Here is a 14,097-nt window from a genome sequence, read left to right as displayed (position 1 = left end):
GGGGCATTGCTGGCACATGATGGCATAGATCACATTGGTGGATGTGCAGGTGAACGAGCCTCTGATAGTGTGGCTGATGTTATTAGGCCCTGTGATGGTGTCCCCTGAATAGATATGTGGGCACAATTGGCAACGGGCTTTGTTGCAAGGATAAGTTCCTGGGTTAGTGGTTCTGTTGTGTGGTATGTGGTTGTTGGTGAGTATTTGCTTCAGGTTGCGGGGCTGTCTGTAGGCAAGGACTGGCCTGTCTCCCAAGACTTGTGAGAGTGTTGGGTCATCCTTTAGGATAGGTTGTAGATCCTTAATAATGCGTTGGAGGGGTTTTAGTTGGGGGCTGAAGGTGACGGCTAGTGGCGTTCTGTTATTTTCTTTGTTAGGCCTGTCCTGTAGTAGGTAACTTCTGGGAACTCTTCTGGCTCTATCAATCTGTTTCTTTACTTCTGTAGGTGGGTATTGTAGTTGTAAGAAAGATCAAGATCCTCTACAGCAAACAGGGAAAGATTAAGAATGAGCTCTCAAAAATGGATACTCTCATAAAGAACCAACCTTCCACACAAACTTCCTCGTGGCTGGATTTTACTAAAACTAGACAAGCCATTTACAACGCACACTTTGCTTCTCTACAAAAGAAAAAAGACACTAAACTTTCTAAACTACTACATGCTACAAGGGGCCACAGCAATGGTTCCCTCACCCCACCTAGCAATATTGTTAACCTATCCAACTATACTCTCAGCCCAGCAGAAGCAGCTGTTCTATCTCGGGGCCTCTCCTTCTGCCCCTCCACCCCCACGAACATGATACAGTTCTGTGGTGACCTAGAATCCTATTTTCGACGTCTCCGTCTCAAGGAATATTTCCAAAATACCTCTGAACAACATACTAATCCACAGAGGTCTCCCTGCCAACACTACAGAAAGAGGGATTCTAGATGGACTCCTCCTGAAGGTCGAAACAGCAGACTGGACTTCTACATAGAGTGCTTCCGCCGACGTGCACGGGCTGAAATTGTGGAAAAGCAGCATCACTTGCCCCATAACCTCAGCCATGCGGAACGCAATGCCATCCACAGCCTCAGAAACAACTCTGACATCATAATCAAAAAGGCTGACAAAGGAGGTGCTGTTGTCATCATGAATAGGTCGGAATATGAACAAGAGGCTGCTCGGCAGCTCTCCAACACGAGTTTCTACAAGCCATTACCCTATGATCCCACTGAGAGTTACCAAAAGCAACTACAGCATTTGCTCAAGAAACTTCCTGAAAAAGCACAAGATCAAATCCGCACAGACACACCCCTGGAACCCCGACCTGGGATATTCTATCTACTACCCAAGATCCATAAACCTGGAAATCCTGGGCGCCCCATCATCTCAGGCATTGGCACCCTGACAGCAGGATTGTCTGGCTATGTAGACTCCCTCCTCAGGCCCTACGCTACCAGCACTCCCAGCTACCTTCGAGACACCACTGACTTCCTGAGGAAACTTCAATCCATCGGTGATCTTCCTGATAACACCATCCTGGCTACTATGGATGTAGAAGCCCTCTACACCAACATTCCACACAAAGATGGACTACAAGCCGTCAAGAACACTATCCCCGATAATGTCACGGCTAACCTGGTGGCTGAACTTTGTGACTTTGTCCTTACCCATAACTATTTCACATTTGGGGACAATGTATACCTTCAGATCAGCGGCACTGCTATGGGTACCCGCATGGCCCCACAGTACGCCAACATTTTTATGGCTGATTTAGAACAACGCTTCCTCAGCTCTCGTCCCCTAAAGCCCCTACTCTACTTGCGCTATATTGATGACATCTTCATCATCTGGACCCATGGAAAAGAAGCCCTTGAGGAATTCCACCATGATTTCAACAATTTCCATCCCACCACCAACCTCAGCCTGGTCCAGTCCACACAAGAGATCCACTTCCTGGACACTACAGTGCTAATAAACAATGGCCACATAAACACCACCCTATACCGTAAACCTACTGACCGCTATTCCTACCTGCATGCCTCCAGCTTTCACCCTGACCACACCACACGATCCATCGTCTACAGCCAAGCTCTGCGATACAACCGCATTTGCTCCAACCCCTCAGACAGAGACAAACACCTACAAGATCTCTGTCAAGCTTTCTTACAACTAAAATACCCACCTGCAGAAGCAAAGAAACAGATTGATAGAGCCAGAAGAGTTCCCAGAAGTTACCTACTACAGGACAGGCCTAACAAAGAAAATAACAGAACGCCACTAGCCGTCACCTTCAGCCCCCAACTAAAACCCCTCCAACGCATTATTAAGGATCTACAACCTATCCTAAAGGATGACCCAACACTCTCACAAGTCTTGGGAGACAGGCCAGTCCTTGCCTACAGACAGCCCCGCAACCTGAAGCAAATACTCACCAACAACCACATACCACACAACAGAACCACTAACCCAGGAACTTATCCTTGCAACAAAGCCCGTTGCCAATTGTGCCCACATATCTATTCAGGGGACACCATCACAGGGCCTAATAACATCAGCCACACTATCAGAGGCTCGTTCACCTGCACATCCACCAATGTGATCTATGCCATCATGTGCCAGCAATGCCCCTCTGCCATGTACATTGGTCAAACTGGACAGTCTCTACGTAAAAGAATAAATGGACACAAATCAGATGTCAAGAATTATAACATTCATAAACCAGTCGGAGAACACTTCAATCTCTCTGGTCACGCAATCACAGACATGAAGGTCGCTATCTTAAAACAAAAAAACTTCAAATCCAGACTCCAGCGAGAAACTGCTGAATTGGAATTCATTTGCAAATTGGATACTATTAATTTAGGCTTAAATAGAGACTGGGAGTGGCTAAGTCATTATGCAAGGTAGCCTGTTTCCTCTTGTTTTTTCCTACCCCCCCCCCCCCCCAGATGTTCTGGTTTAACTTGGATTTAAACCTGGAGAATGGTCAGTTTAGATGAGCTATTACCAGCAGGAGAGTGAGTTTGTGTGTGTATGGGGGTGGGGGGGATGTGAGAAAACCTTGATCTATGCAGGAAATAGCCCGACTTGATTATGTAAAGAGTTGTCACTTTGGATGGGCTAGCACCAGCAGGAGAGTGAATTTGTGTGGGGGGGTGGAGGGTGAGAAAACCTGGATTTGTGCTGGAAATGGCCCACCTGTTGATCACTTTAGATAAGCTATTACCAGCAGGACAGTGGGGTGGGAGGAGGTATTGTTTCATGATTTCTGTGTGTATATAAAGTCTGCTGCAGTTTCCACGGTAAACATCTGATGAAGTGAGCTGTAGCTCACGAAAGCTCATGCTCAAATAAATTGGTTAGTCTCTAAGGTGCCACAAGTACTCCTTTTCTTTTTGCGAATACAGACTAACACGGCTGTTCCTCTGAAACCTGTGAACAAAGCATGCCCTAGAAACTCTCTATACAGTAGCTACTGTTTCAGACAAATACCCCCACTCCCTGATAGAGTCAAATGCCGTAATATGATGACTATCACATTGTGTGGTATTTTCATCATGCCATCCCCAAGCCAAATACCATAGCAAGTAATCTTCCTCCTATTCAAGTAAGTTGAGATGCTCCCATGGACTGCAGTGGTGTACGATCCCAATCCTTCGCTGCAACCAAGGAGCACGTAGTGCAGTTCAAAGGGCATGAGGGAGGGGGTGAATGATGAGATCCATTCTGGTCATAGTTTTAACAGTTGAAGATAATAACAATATACTGCCGTATAGGGAGTACCCACCACTCTGAGATCTAGATCCCAGATCCTGCCCAGGCACAAAGAGAAAATTTGGGCTTCAATCCCACAAGAGTTCCATGTGGATGGACCCATTGTCTCCATATTGCAGAATCAGGGCTTTGGTTGCTGCCCACAGAAACCAGAAAAGATTGAGCATTTCATTAACTGGTCATTCCTAATCAGCCCAGCAATAGGTCTACAAATGAATAAACAACTTAAGTGAAACTCTGTTGTAAAAATGAAAGCAATTGGGTACCACTCTGAATACTGGCAAACATCAGAGTTCCCTTTTAACTCTGGAGTCATTCAACTGTTGTTGGAGTGTTACATAAAAGCTTTTAATTTAGTGAGTACCTTTTTGTGAGTCGAGGGGATTGTTTGTGACTAATGAAGAGCAGAGAACATTTTAATAGTAGAGACAACTGGCTTTGATATTGATATTGTCTCTAAAAAAAGTCTGTTTTGAAGTCTTTGAGATTAGGAAGCCCCCTTTGTATTTTATCCCACCATGTTAATAAAATTGCCTTGGCTACATAATGCTCTCTGCAAAACAGAAGTAATTTTCCCCCTCTTCCCCCCCACCCCCAACTTAGTTTCCTGCGCTATCCTTTGGATTTTTTTTAAACACTAGTCATTATTCTGTACATCAACATTTATAAATTTTCATTAAGTAGCTTTCAGGAATAATCTTCAGATGAAAACCCAAGTGCAATGTTTTGTTTCTTCCAAGACACTGAGCATATTCACATCTTTATATTTGTCTGCAGTTTTGCATTTCACAGACATCGCCTAGTTTTTTGGGTTATGTGTCTGGACTCCTCCCATATTTCTAAAATCCTTGGGGTCTATTAAAGCATCAAAAAGACAGATGGCCCAGTAAAGATATTTTCAGGGCTAAATACCTTCTGATATCACAACCTAGACTAGGTGATCTGGTTAAAATTTGCAGGGATCTGCCCCTATGGCTCATTTTGCAGAATCTGAGCCTAAAGAAGTATGCACCCACTGTTTCAAAGGGCTAAGGGGCACTGTGTTAATGGAGTGGTATTTTCAGATAATAAGCTATAAAACTGAGGTCATCCTAGCCACTTGTCGTTATTAATGATCACATTACAATCTTCCAGAATAAGGGTAGAGATCCCAGTATCCCAGCCAAATTCCAATTTAGGTAATTACATTCTAAATTCTCCCTAAATTGTACCTCCTTAAATTCTCTCTGCAGTCCCAGTTGGATTGTATTCCTTTCCTTTTCCCACAATCAATTGATGCATAGTGTTTCAAGTCTTTAACTATCTGCCATGTTCCTCTTCAGAGATGGTTGCATTTCAGTGGGGTGAAAGCTGAGTGATAATGAAAAAATCAGAAAATGCTCATTTGACTAACTTGAAACATTATGCAGGAATATATACATTTTGTCAACATTTTCAATGAAAAATTATCAAAATAGGTTCAAAACATTGTGTTTTGACATGACATGGTAGTCAAAATATTTTCACTTTTTATGATGTTATAAATGAATGATAAATTATAGTATAATAACAAAAAGTTGAGTTGATACAGTTTAAACAAAATGCGTTTGACCTTAGGCAAACTACATGGTTTCAACCTTATCAAAATGAAATGATTCAATAAGATCAAAACAAAATGTCATTTCAGTTTTTCTGAAACAAAATTTTTCAATTTCTTTCCATGGGAAATTTTGAAATTTAATCTTTTTGTTCCAATTCAGGATGAACAGAAAAATTAAGTTCTGGAATTTCCCATAGAATGGGAGTTCCAGGCTCTGACCATCTCTAGTGTGTATAGCTATTCCTATACTGTAGTCATTTGTGTAACCCATCTGTCAGATTGATCTTGGCAACAAAAAGGGTTGGGTGCAATACACATAGTATTTTTCTTGGCAAACACCAAATCAGTTCAACCCCTCACCCCCCAAAACCTGAGAAAACTAAACACATCATCTCTGAGTCATCTTAACAAACAGAACATCCCCACTTGCAGGAACTCCAAGACTCTGCACAAGACAAATTTTCATTAGGGGAAAGGGAACATAGCCAAACTTGGGAAAACACAGCAACAGAACATATGTGCAAATGAAAAGTAAAATACTCTCCCCCTTCCTATAACTTTGGCAGTAGTCCATCTAACTCTCTTCCCCCCTGATGGCGAGAACATCCCATAGATTATGATCCCTTAGCCATGCCTCCTCAGCTATCCACCAAATCCCATTGATGGTTTGGACAAGCAGTAGTTTTTCAGGTCAGTCTCCAGGGAGCTGCTTGCCTAGTCCCAACTGGAGGTACCACAATCTAACCCATTTTATTGATTCAGCTTTATTAAGGCACTAGCTAGGCAAGGCCTGTCCAGAGTCCTTTCAGCTCGACTGCTGTCTTCTGTATCATATCTCACTGCCTTTCACAACAAAGTTCTCATGGAAGGAGAGCCAAGAGCCCTTAGAATCTTGAGCAGAGTCCTGACTACTTAGAAACAAACTCTTTGCCATTCTTCCCCCCAGAATCCAAACGCATGTACATTTATGGTGACTTCCCAAGTGTCACTCAATGAATTGTGGGTAGGTAGGCTATGCAAACTAAGCTTAATATGGTAGGGTTTTTTTCCTTTTAACCAATAGACAGGGTAGAGAACTCTTGCATTTTTGGAGCTGCTGGCCATAAGTCTTACATTTGAAAGCAGCTTTGGCTGGTTGGGTTTGAAATGTTTCATATAAACATGAGATGGTATTATATAATCTATTTAAGTTGATGTGGAGGTAGGTACAGTTGAGAAGAGGTTCACCTCTGTTTTGTTCTTAAATTCTATGTTACTGCATTTGATTATTTCTCAGAAAATCTATTACCAAAGTGAAAGGTTAAAGTGAAAACTACCTCTGTGAACAGAGGCCTGGTCTACACTAAAAAGTTATATGGCATAACTACATCAGTCAGAAGTATGAACAAACCACACCCCTGCCCGACGTAGCTATGCCAACGTCCACACCAGTGTAGAACACTTGTGCTGAGCTAACGTCACTGCTCGGAGAGGTGGTGGTCTGTAGTGTAAACATACCCAGAGTAAGACTGGTGCTTTAATTCCTCAGAAGTGGATCATCCATTAGGATAGAGTGGGTGAAATTCACATGAATAATGATTGAAATGAGAAAAGTATTTCTAGTAATTAGTGAAAGCAATATAAAAGAGAGGGTGTAAATTATGCCCTGATTTAGGCCTCAGTTCAGCAAAGTACTTAAGCACATGCATATCTTTAAGCACGGGTCATCCCTTTGTCCTCAGTGGGACATATCGCATGCTTAAAGTTAAGCCATGCTTAAGTACCTTGCTGAATTGAGGCCATAGCATATCACAGTTAATGAAACAATTTAATACAACAGAAACAATATTTTTAGGGCTGTCAATTAATTGCTGTTAATGCTGCGATTAACTGAAAGCAAAATTAATGTGTTAATCGCATTCCTGTGGGTGAGATGGGAGGCATCCACAGCAGGGGGCTGAAGCCTCAGACAGCAGCTCTGTGAGTGGCGGAGAGCTGAAGCAGCCCTAGCCCACAGCTCTGGAACTGGCAGAGGGGCTGGAGGAGCCCCAGTCTGCAGCTTCCTGGGCTGCAGGGGTGGGGGCTGGAGGCAGAGGTGGATTAGGATTTTGGGGGTCCCTGGGCCAGAGCAAGTGGGGGGCCTCTCCCTACCCCTTCCACCTGCAGTCCCCCCTTGACCCCTATGGCACTCCTGCTAGGGAGCAGAGTTGGGATGTGAGGGCTTGCCCCACTCCACCCACCCAGCACTCCTGCAAGGGAGTGGAGTCGGGGTATGGGGGCTTCCCCCCTCCCCAGCAGGAGCACCGGGTGGGTGGAGCAGGTCAGAGCGTGGGGGTGCCCATTTTTCTGGAGCCCCCCAATTGGCCAGGGCCCCTGGGCACGCGCCCCGTTGGCCCAGTGGCTAATCTGCCACTGGCTGGAGGAGCCCCAGCCCACAGCTTCCTGGGTTGTAGGAGGACTGGAGCAACTCCAGACCACAGATGCTTGAGCAGTGGGTGGGGGAGCTGGAGCCTGCGCCCCAAGCCCCACACCCCTAGAGGGGCTGACGGCCTGAGCCCTGAGCGGGGCTGAAGCCCTCACCCCGAGGGAGGCTGAAGCCCTGAGTGGAGCGGAATCCCAGATCCCCCAGTCCTGACCCTATATTTGAAAATATAGGACCCCCCCCCAACATTTAAATAAATGGTATTCTAATATTGTTTAACAGTGCAATTAAACCTGTGATTAATTGCAATTAATTTTTTAATCGCTCGAGATCCCTAAATATTTCGTTTAATTTCTTTCTAACCTCCATGATATAAGCACATCAGCCCTCTCTCCACTAGGAAAAATAATTCACCATCAGTGCAGCTTTTTCCTATTGGTAACGCCAATGGGGGCTTTATCATAGACAGGGATCAGGCCACACACCATGTAACCCTATGGTATGTTACTTTAAGTCACAAAAGTCAGCCTTGCTCTTGGAACCGTTTCCAAGGTCTAGATAGCATGGATGACAGGCTCATCCGGAACGTGAACAGTGAACAAACAAAGGCTGCAGTCCTGCACTGTGCACAGTCTTGCACCCTTCTGGAACCAAATGGGCCTCTGTTCAGATACAGGGGCCATCTGTGTGGCACTCAGTGAGGGATACAGGAGAGTGAACTGCCTTCCTATCCCCCGAGGTGATGCTTTCAATGGCACATTTTTCTGATTCCTCTCACTAAACCTAAATTCAGTTACTTTTTTGGGTAATTATACTCACAATGTCAGGTTTTTTATACCCCTGCATTTTAGAAAGCTCTTGGGCTAATTTTAAATATATATAATTTTGAAGAAAGAGAAGTAAAACTGGGATGCTAAGTTTCAGCCTGAAGCAAATATTTATGGCCAAGTTTTTCAACTAAACATTTATAGAATGAAAATGCTGACTCACCTTTCTGTCATGTTGTTGCTATAATACAAATAACCCAGGAAAGTTATAAGGGGCCACAGAGGCCCTGTGATCTGTAGAAGCTAGTGTGTCCATGGAGAATGATGCAGTTCCACAGCACCACAAAGTGTAAGGAAGAAAGGAACTTGGTTGAGGATTCATTCACATGAAAAAACCTTTCATGGGAGTTTCTATAATGCTTCATCTTGAACAAGTATGCGGAGACTAACGCTGGATGACTGTATAATAAGGCTCACTGGCTCTCTGATAGAAACTTTCATAAAGGAAAAAGTTACTGATGAAAGTAGACGGGGGTTTTTGTGTGTGCGTGTTTTGTGTGCAACTTGAGGTTTCATCTGGTTGTCAGTGCCTATAGAATGAGGGACAACAGGGGAGCAGGCCTCCAACCTGAACTCCCTGTGCTCTCTTCCTGAAAGTGAAGGAAGAGCATCAAAGAGAATGAGAGTGACAGACTATCTAACTGAAAGGTATTGTATATTTTTGCTTTAGGTCACAGCCATGGCTGGCATCACAGAGCAAAATCTTTCTAATTTAACATTTATGAACTCCTTATTTCCAGGGTTCAGTTGTGGAAGGTTTGGAAACTTGGGGTGATAGTACAGGGTAACATAGTCATTCTTAGTCTTTGCTTTTGGCCAGTCTAAAACTTCCCTGTTATGGCTGAATGCTGAATGTTCTTTTATTACAGCTCCTATTTTTCTTTTAGCTAGGGCTGGGTGAATAATGGATTTTTGGTTCATCTGCAGTTCCAATAAATTAAAAAAAAAGTTTTGGGTCAACCCAAAACCAAATATTTTGGTGAATCAAATTTTAAAAAAAATGTTTTGAGTCAAACAAAAGTTTTATTCAACCCAAGACGAAATATTGTGTTTAGATATTGAGTGGTCGATTTAAAAAAAAAAAGAAAAAAAGACAACCCTCACATAAATTTGAAGAAAAAATTTCATTTAGAAACTCTTTCAAACCAAAAATTGGAAATGTTTAGTTCTGACTCTTTCAAAACAGATTATTTCAACTTTTTTTTTTCAGTTGGGGTGGAGGGGGCAGTTTCTACATGAACAATTTGGCAAAACCGACACATTTGCAGGACATTTTGGTGTCACCAAGTCTGCCTTCCCCAAAAAAATTTTGGCCAAACATTTTCCCAATTCTAGTCTTAACCTGTTTTCTTCTCTGCTCAGTCTGAAAAAGCAAAAGAATTTGCCATGCCACCAAGTTTGCACCAATCCATTCCAAAGTTTCAGATACATACTTACTTCATTTATAAGAGCCACTACATCATGACATACACCTGGGCATAGAGAAACCAGGAATGAAGGATTTATGAATAGTTCCCACTGACTGCAGCAGAGGATCTGGCCCAATTGATATTTCCACATTGCTTGGTTACTGTTAAATTTACATTTGGCTAAAAATCACCCCTATATTATAATGATAGTGGAGAATTGCAACTACTCTATTTGAAGATGTGTGAGGAAACCTAAATTACGATTTTCCCTATCTGTGAACACTTGTTATTCATGTCAGACAGGTGTTTTTAGAGTATAGGACCCCTCCCCCGAACTCCAGCTTTCAAAATTAATCATCTTGTTGCTTATTTTAACACCCATCAATAATAGTTTTCCAGGCCAATATGCGGTATATAATTTGTGATTAATAGATATCTATGTAATTGGGGAAGGGCTGGATTTTTTTTTCTGAATGAGCTAAATTCAATAACTGTTCTCATTTGAAAAGCACTGGTGACTGTGAACATGCTATGTTTCTGTCCTACCACAAGAGGGTGCTAGCAGTAGATTTCACCCATCGGCTTTATTCTGGGAGAATCCTGTACATTTCAATATGTAGGCTTTTTTTTTTTAATATCTGGAAAATCTGTTCGCAATCTGTTGTGTCCTATTTGTATTTGAAACATTTTATAGGTAACCACAACAAAGAGACGTTAGTTTGTCTATATAGATCTTTCCATGTCAGTTATGTTTGGAACCAGATGCTTTGCTTACATTTTGCCTGCAATAAGAAATGCTTGCCAGTCTCTGCCCATACTGGTTTTATTGAGAGGAAAAACTCTGAAATACCCTAAGAGCTGCAGCCAGGGAGCTTTAAAATTCCATCTGTCCAGCAAAAAAAAAATATTTTTTAAAAACAGGAACTCAGTGTTCTCCAGTGGAATTCACACATGAACTTTCAAAGCTCTCCAGAACTAGGGTCCTGTGATGGGGCGACTACCCCACACGTGAACAAAGTGTTAACAGGAGTCTAAAAGATCAATTAGTCTACCTTACTGCACCTGGAGGGTGTGTCAGGCTTGGTTTGTTGGGTGTGGGGCGGAAGGGGGGCCGGAGCTGGACCTTCATAAAAGAAGGAAGTGAAAGTTACAGGGGAGGTTCAGGAAAAGGACCCAAACCAGAGAAATGCAGGAGAGAGGGAGGGTAATGAGGTTGTCCATCCTTTAAGGCTGGAGATGGCTGTCATATATTTGGATATATTGAACAGAGAGTTGATTCTGTTCATACAAGTTTGCAGTTCTAGTTTCCTAAGAGTTACTTATGTAAAATCTGTTGTTATATTCCAGTTACTGTATTTTTCTTCTCTCTCTGCAATACAAGAGGTCAGTCAACCATCATGGCTCCAACCATGTGCACATGTCTGTGTTTCTAATCAGGGATTTGTGCTATATCCGCTCTGCACAGCAATTGGCGATGAGGATTTCTAGAATCTTCTTTGTAGAGCCCTGCATGGATACAAATGTATATCTGTGGATATAAATTGGTATCCATGGAGCTGCAGGGCTCTACCGGGAACCAGGAAGGAGCAGCATGTCGTGCCACTGTTTGCAGGAGCCAGTGCCCCATTCTGGCAGTGCTTCCAGCTTGGCTGTACCACCCCCAGCCCTGCCCACTGGGGTGGGTACCAGGCTCACCAGCAGCTGTCACCTGGTCACGCTTGTGTGTTCAAGTGGTGTGCACACCCCCGGACAGGAGATGCAGATTGCTGCGTGGAAGGCACTAGGGGCGGTACAGCCACACCGGAGGAGCTGCCAGCGTAGGGGCACTGGCTCCTGCGAGCAGTGGGCCGACATGTGCTCCTTTGTGGTTCCCGGTAGAGCCCTCCAGCTTTGCGGATACCAATTTATAACCACAGATCTCCACATCCACGGATATACATTTGTTTCCGCTGTGACAGGGTCAGGCCAGATGGCTACAGGAGAGTGATAGAAGGCAGATATATTAGCCCCAGGTTAAGTAGGTCCCTTTTCCCTGGGTAAGATAACAGGGAAGGTTCCAGAACAATCAGGAACTTTCTGGAAACAATTAAGGCAAACAGGCCGATTAGAACACCTGCAGCCAATCAAGAAGCTGCTAGAATCAATTAAGACAGGCTAATCAGGGCACCTGGGTTTAAAATGGAGCTCACTTCAATTTGTGGTGTGTGTGCGAGGAGCTGGGAGCAAGAGGTGAAAGAAGCTGAGAGTGAGAAGGCATACTACTGGAAGACTGAGAAATACAAGCATTATCAGACATCAGGAGGAAGGTCCTGTGGTGAGAATAAAGAAGGTGTTGGGAGGAGGCCATGGGGAAGTAGCCCAGGGAGTTGTAGCTGTCACGCAGCTGTTACAGGAGCCACTGTAGACAGCTGCAATCCACAGGGCCCTGGGCTGGAACCCAGAGTAGAGGGCAGGCCCAGGTTCCCCCCATCCCCCCCAACTCCCTACTTGATACCGGAGGAGTTGACCTGGACTGTGGGTTCCACCAGAGGGGAAGGTCTCTGGCTTGTTCCCCGATCCACTAGGTGGATCAGCAGAGACTGCGGGGATTGTACTTCTTCCTTTTCCCTATGGTGGCAAGTGATGAGGCTAACTGAGTGAACGGCAGATTTGAGCCATGAAAGTGGCCAAACTGAGGGCTGCCGTGAACCTCTGAGGCAAGCAAATCCACCAATAAGTGCAGGACCCACCAAGGCAGAGGAGGAACTTCGTCACAGCTGCACAGGGCTCTACTTCAGTGCATCAGAGTAGCAGAAGCATATATGGCATTGCTTGCTGCTCCCTGGGAGGAGAAGGGTCTGCTACAACTGTAAGCACTCCAAAATACTAAACTAACAGCAGCAAGGTGAAATGGCAGGCTACGCTGGAAAAAATGGAAGCCTTTGACAGTGTCATGGAGGGCTGGCCCACATATATAGGCTTTTGGAGCAAATAAGATTCCGCCAGAAAAACATGCAGCAGCATCACTGAGTATGATGGGAGGAAAAACATACAGTTTAGTTTGCTGTCTGATTGCCAGAGAGAAGCCAGCAAGCAAAACCTGTAAAGAGAGAGTGCAAATTGTTCAAGAGCACTTGGCACCCAAGCCCCTGATTATAGCAGAAAGGTTCAGGTTTCATAAGAGGAATCAACCTGAAGGTGAATCTATTTCCTGCTTTGCGACAGAGTTAAAAAGACTAGCAGAACACTGTGCTTTTAAGAATAGCTTAATGAGGCCCTAAGAGACAGATTTGTGTGTTGACTGCATAATGAAAGCATAGAGAAGAGGCTCTTCACTGAGGCAAATTTTACCTTTAAACGCGCAGTAGAAATTGGAGTAGTGATGGGGACTGCAGCAAGGCATGCAATAGAATTGCAAACCAGAGCTAAAACAGAAGTAGGACTGCATAAAGTATCTGTGACCCAAGGCAAGACAGAACCATGTTGTCGGTGCAAGAAAGGATTCCATGCATTTTCTGATTGCTGATTTAAAGATGCATATTGCAGAGGCTTTAATAAAAAAAGAGCATATCCAAGCAGTTTGTCATACTAAGAGAAATAAGGAAGTGGCCAAATCAGGGTATAGAAAAAGGAATATGAACATACGTTTTGTAGACTGAGGCAGTAGTGACACAGACTGGAAGAGTGGAGTAGTCAGCCTGGATATGTGAAGTGTCAGCAATCTGGTTGACACTCTGGGTGGTGGGGAAAGCACTCAAAAAAAATGGAATTGGACACAGGCTCTGCAGCATCTGTTATCTCACGCTGAGAATATGAGACACTCTGGGAGTGAGGAAGACGCTGATGTTACTAAAAACATATATGGGAGAAAACATCCTATCAACTGGAGCCATGCGAGTGAGTGTGGAGTATAACAATAAACACTGTTTGTTAGATTTATATGTCACTGAATACGGGGGAGCGGCACTGTGGGGCCATAAATGATTATATAAGGTTCCTCTGGATTGGAAATCTATAAAGATGTTTGTGGTGTTTAGATGCTGCTTGTAATTATTAGAACTGGGAGCACTGGCTGTTGGGAGTCTGAAAGGACAGAAAACAGGAAAGGCGGGGGAAGTTGAGGAGGCAGAGTGAGAGCTAC

This window comes from Lepidochelys kempii, chromosome 1 (genome assembly GCF_965140265.1).
Source record: "Lepidochelys kempii isolate rLepKem1 chromosome 1, rLepKem1.hap2, whole genome shotgun sequence".
NCBI lineage: Eukaryota > Metazoa > Chordata > Testudines > Cheloniidae > Lepidochelys > Lepidochelys kempii.
Note: the sequence above shows the minus strand (reverse complement) of the source record.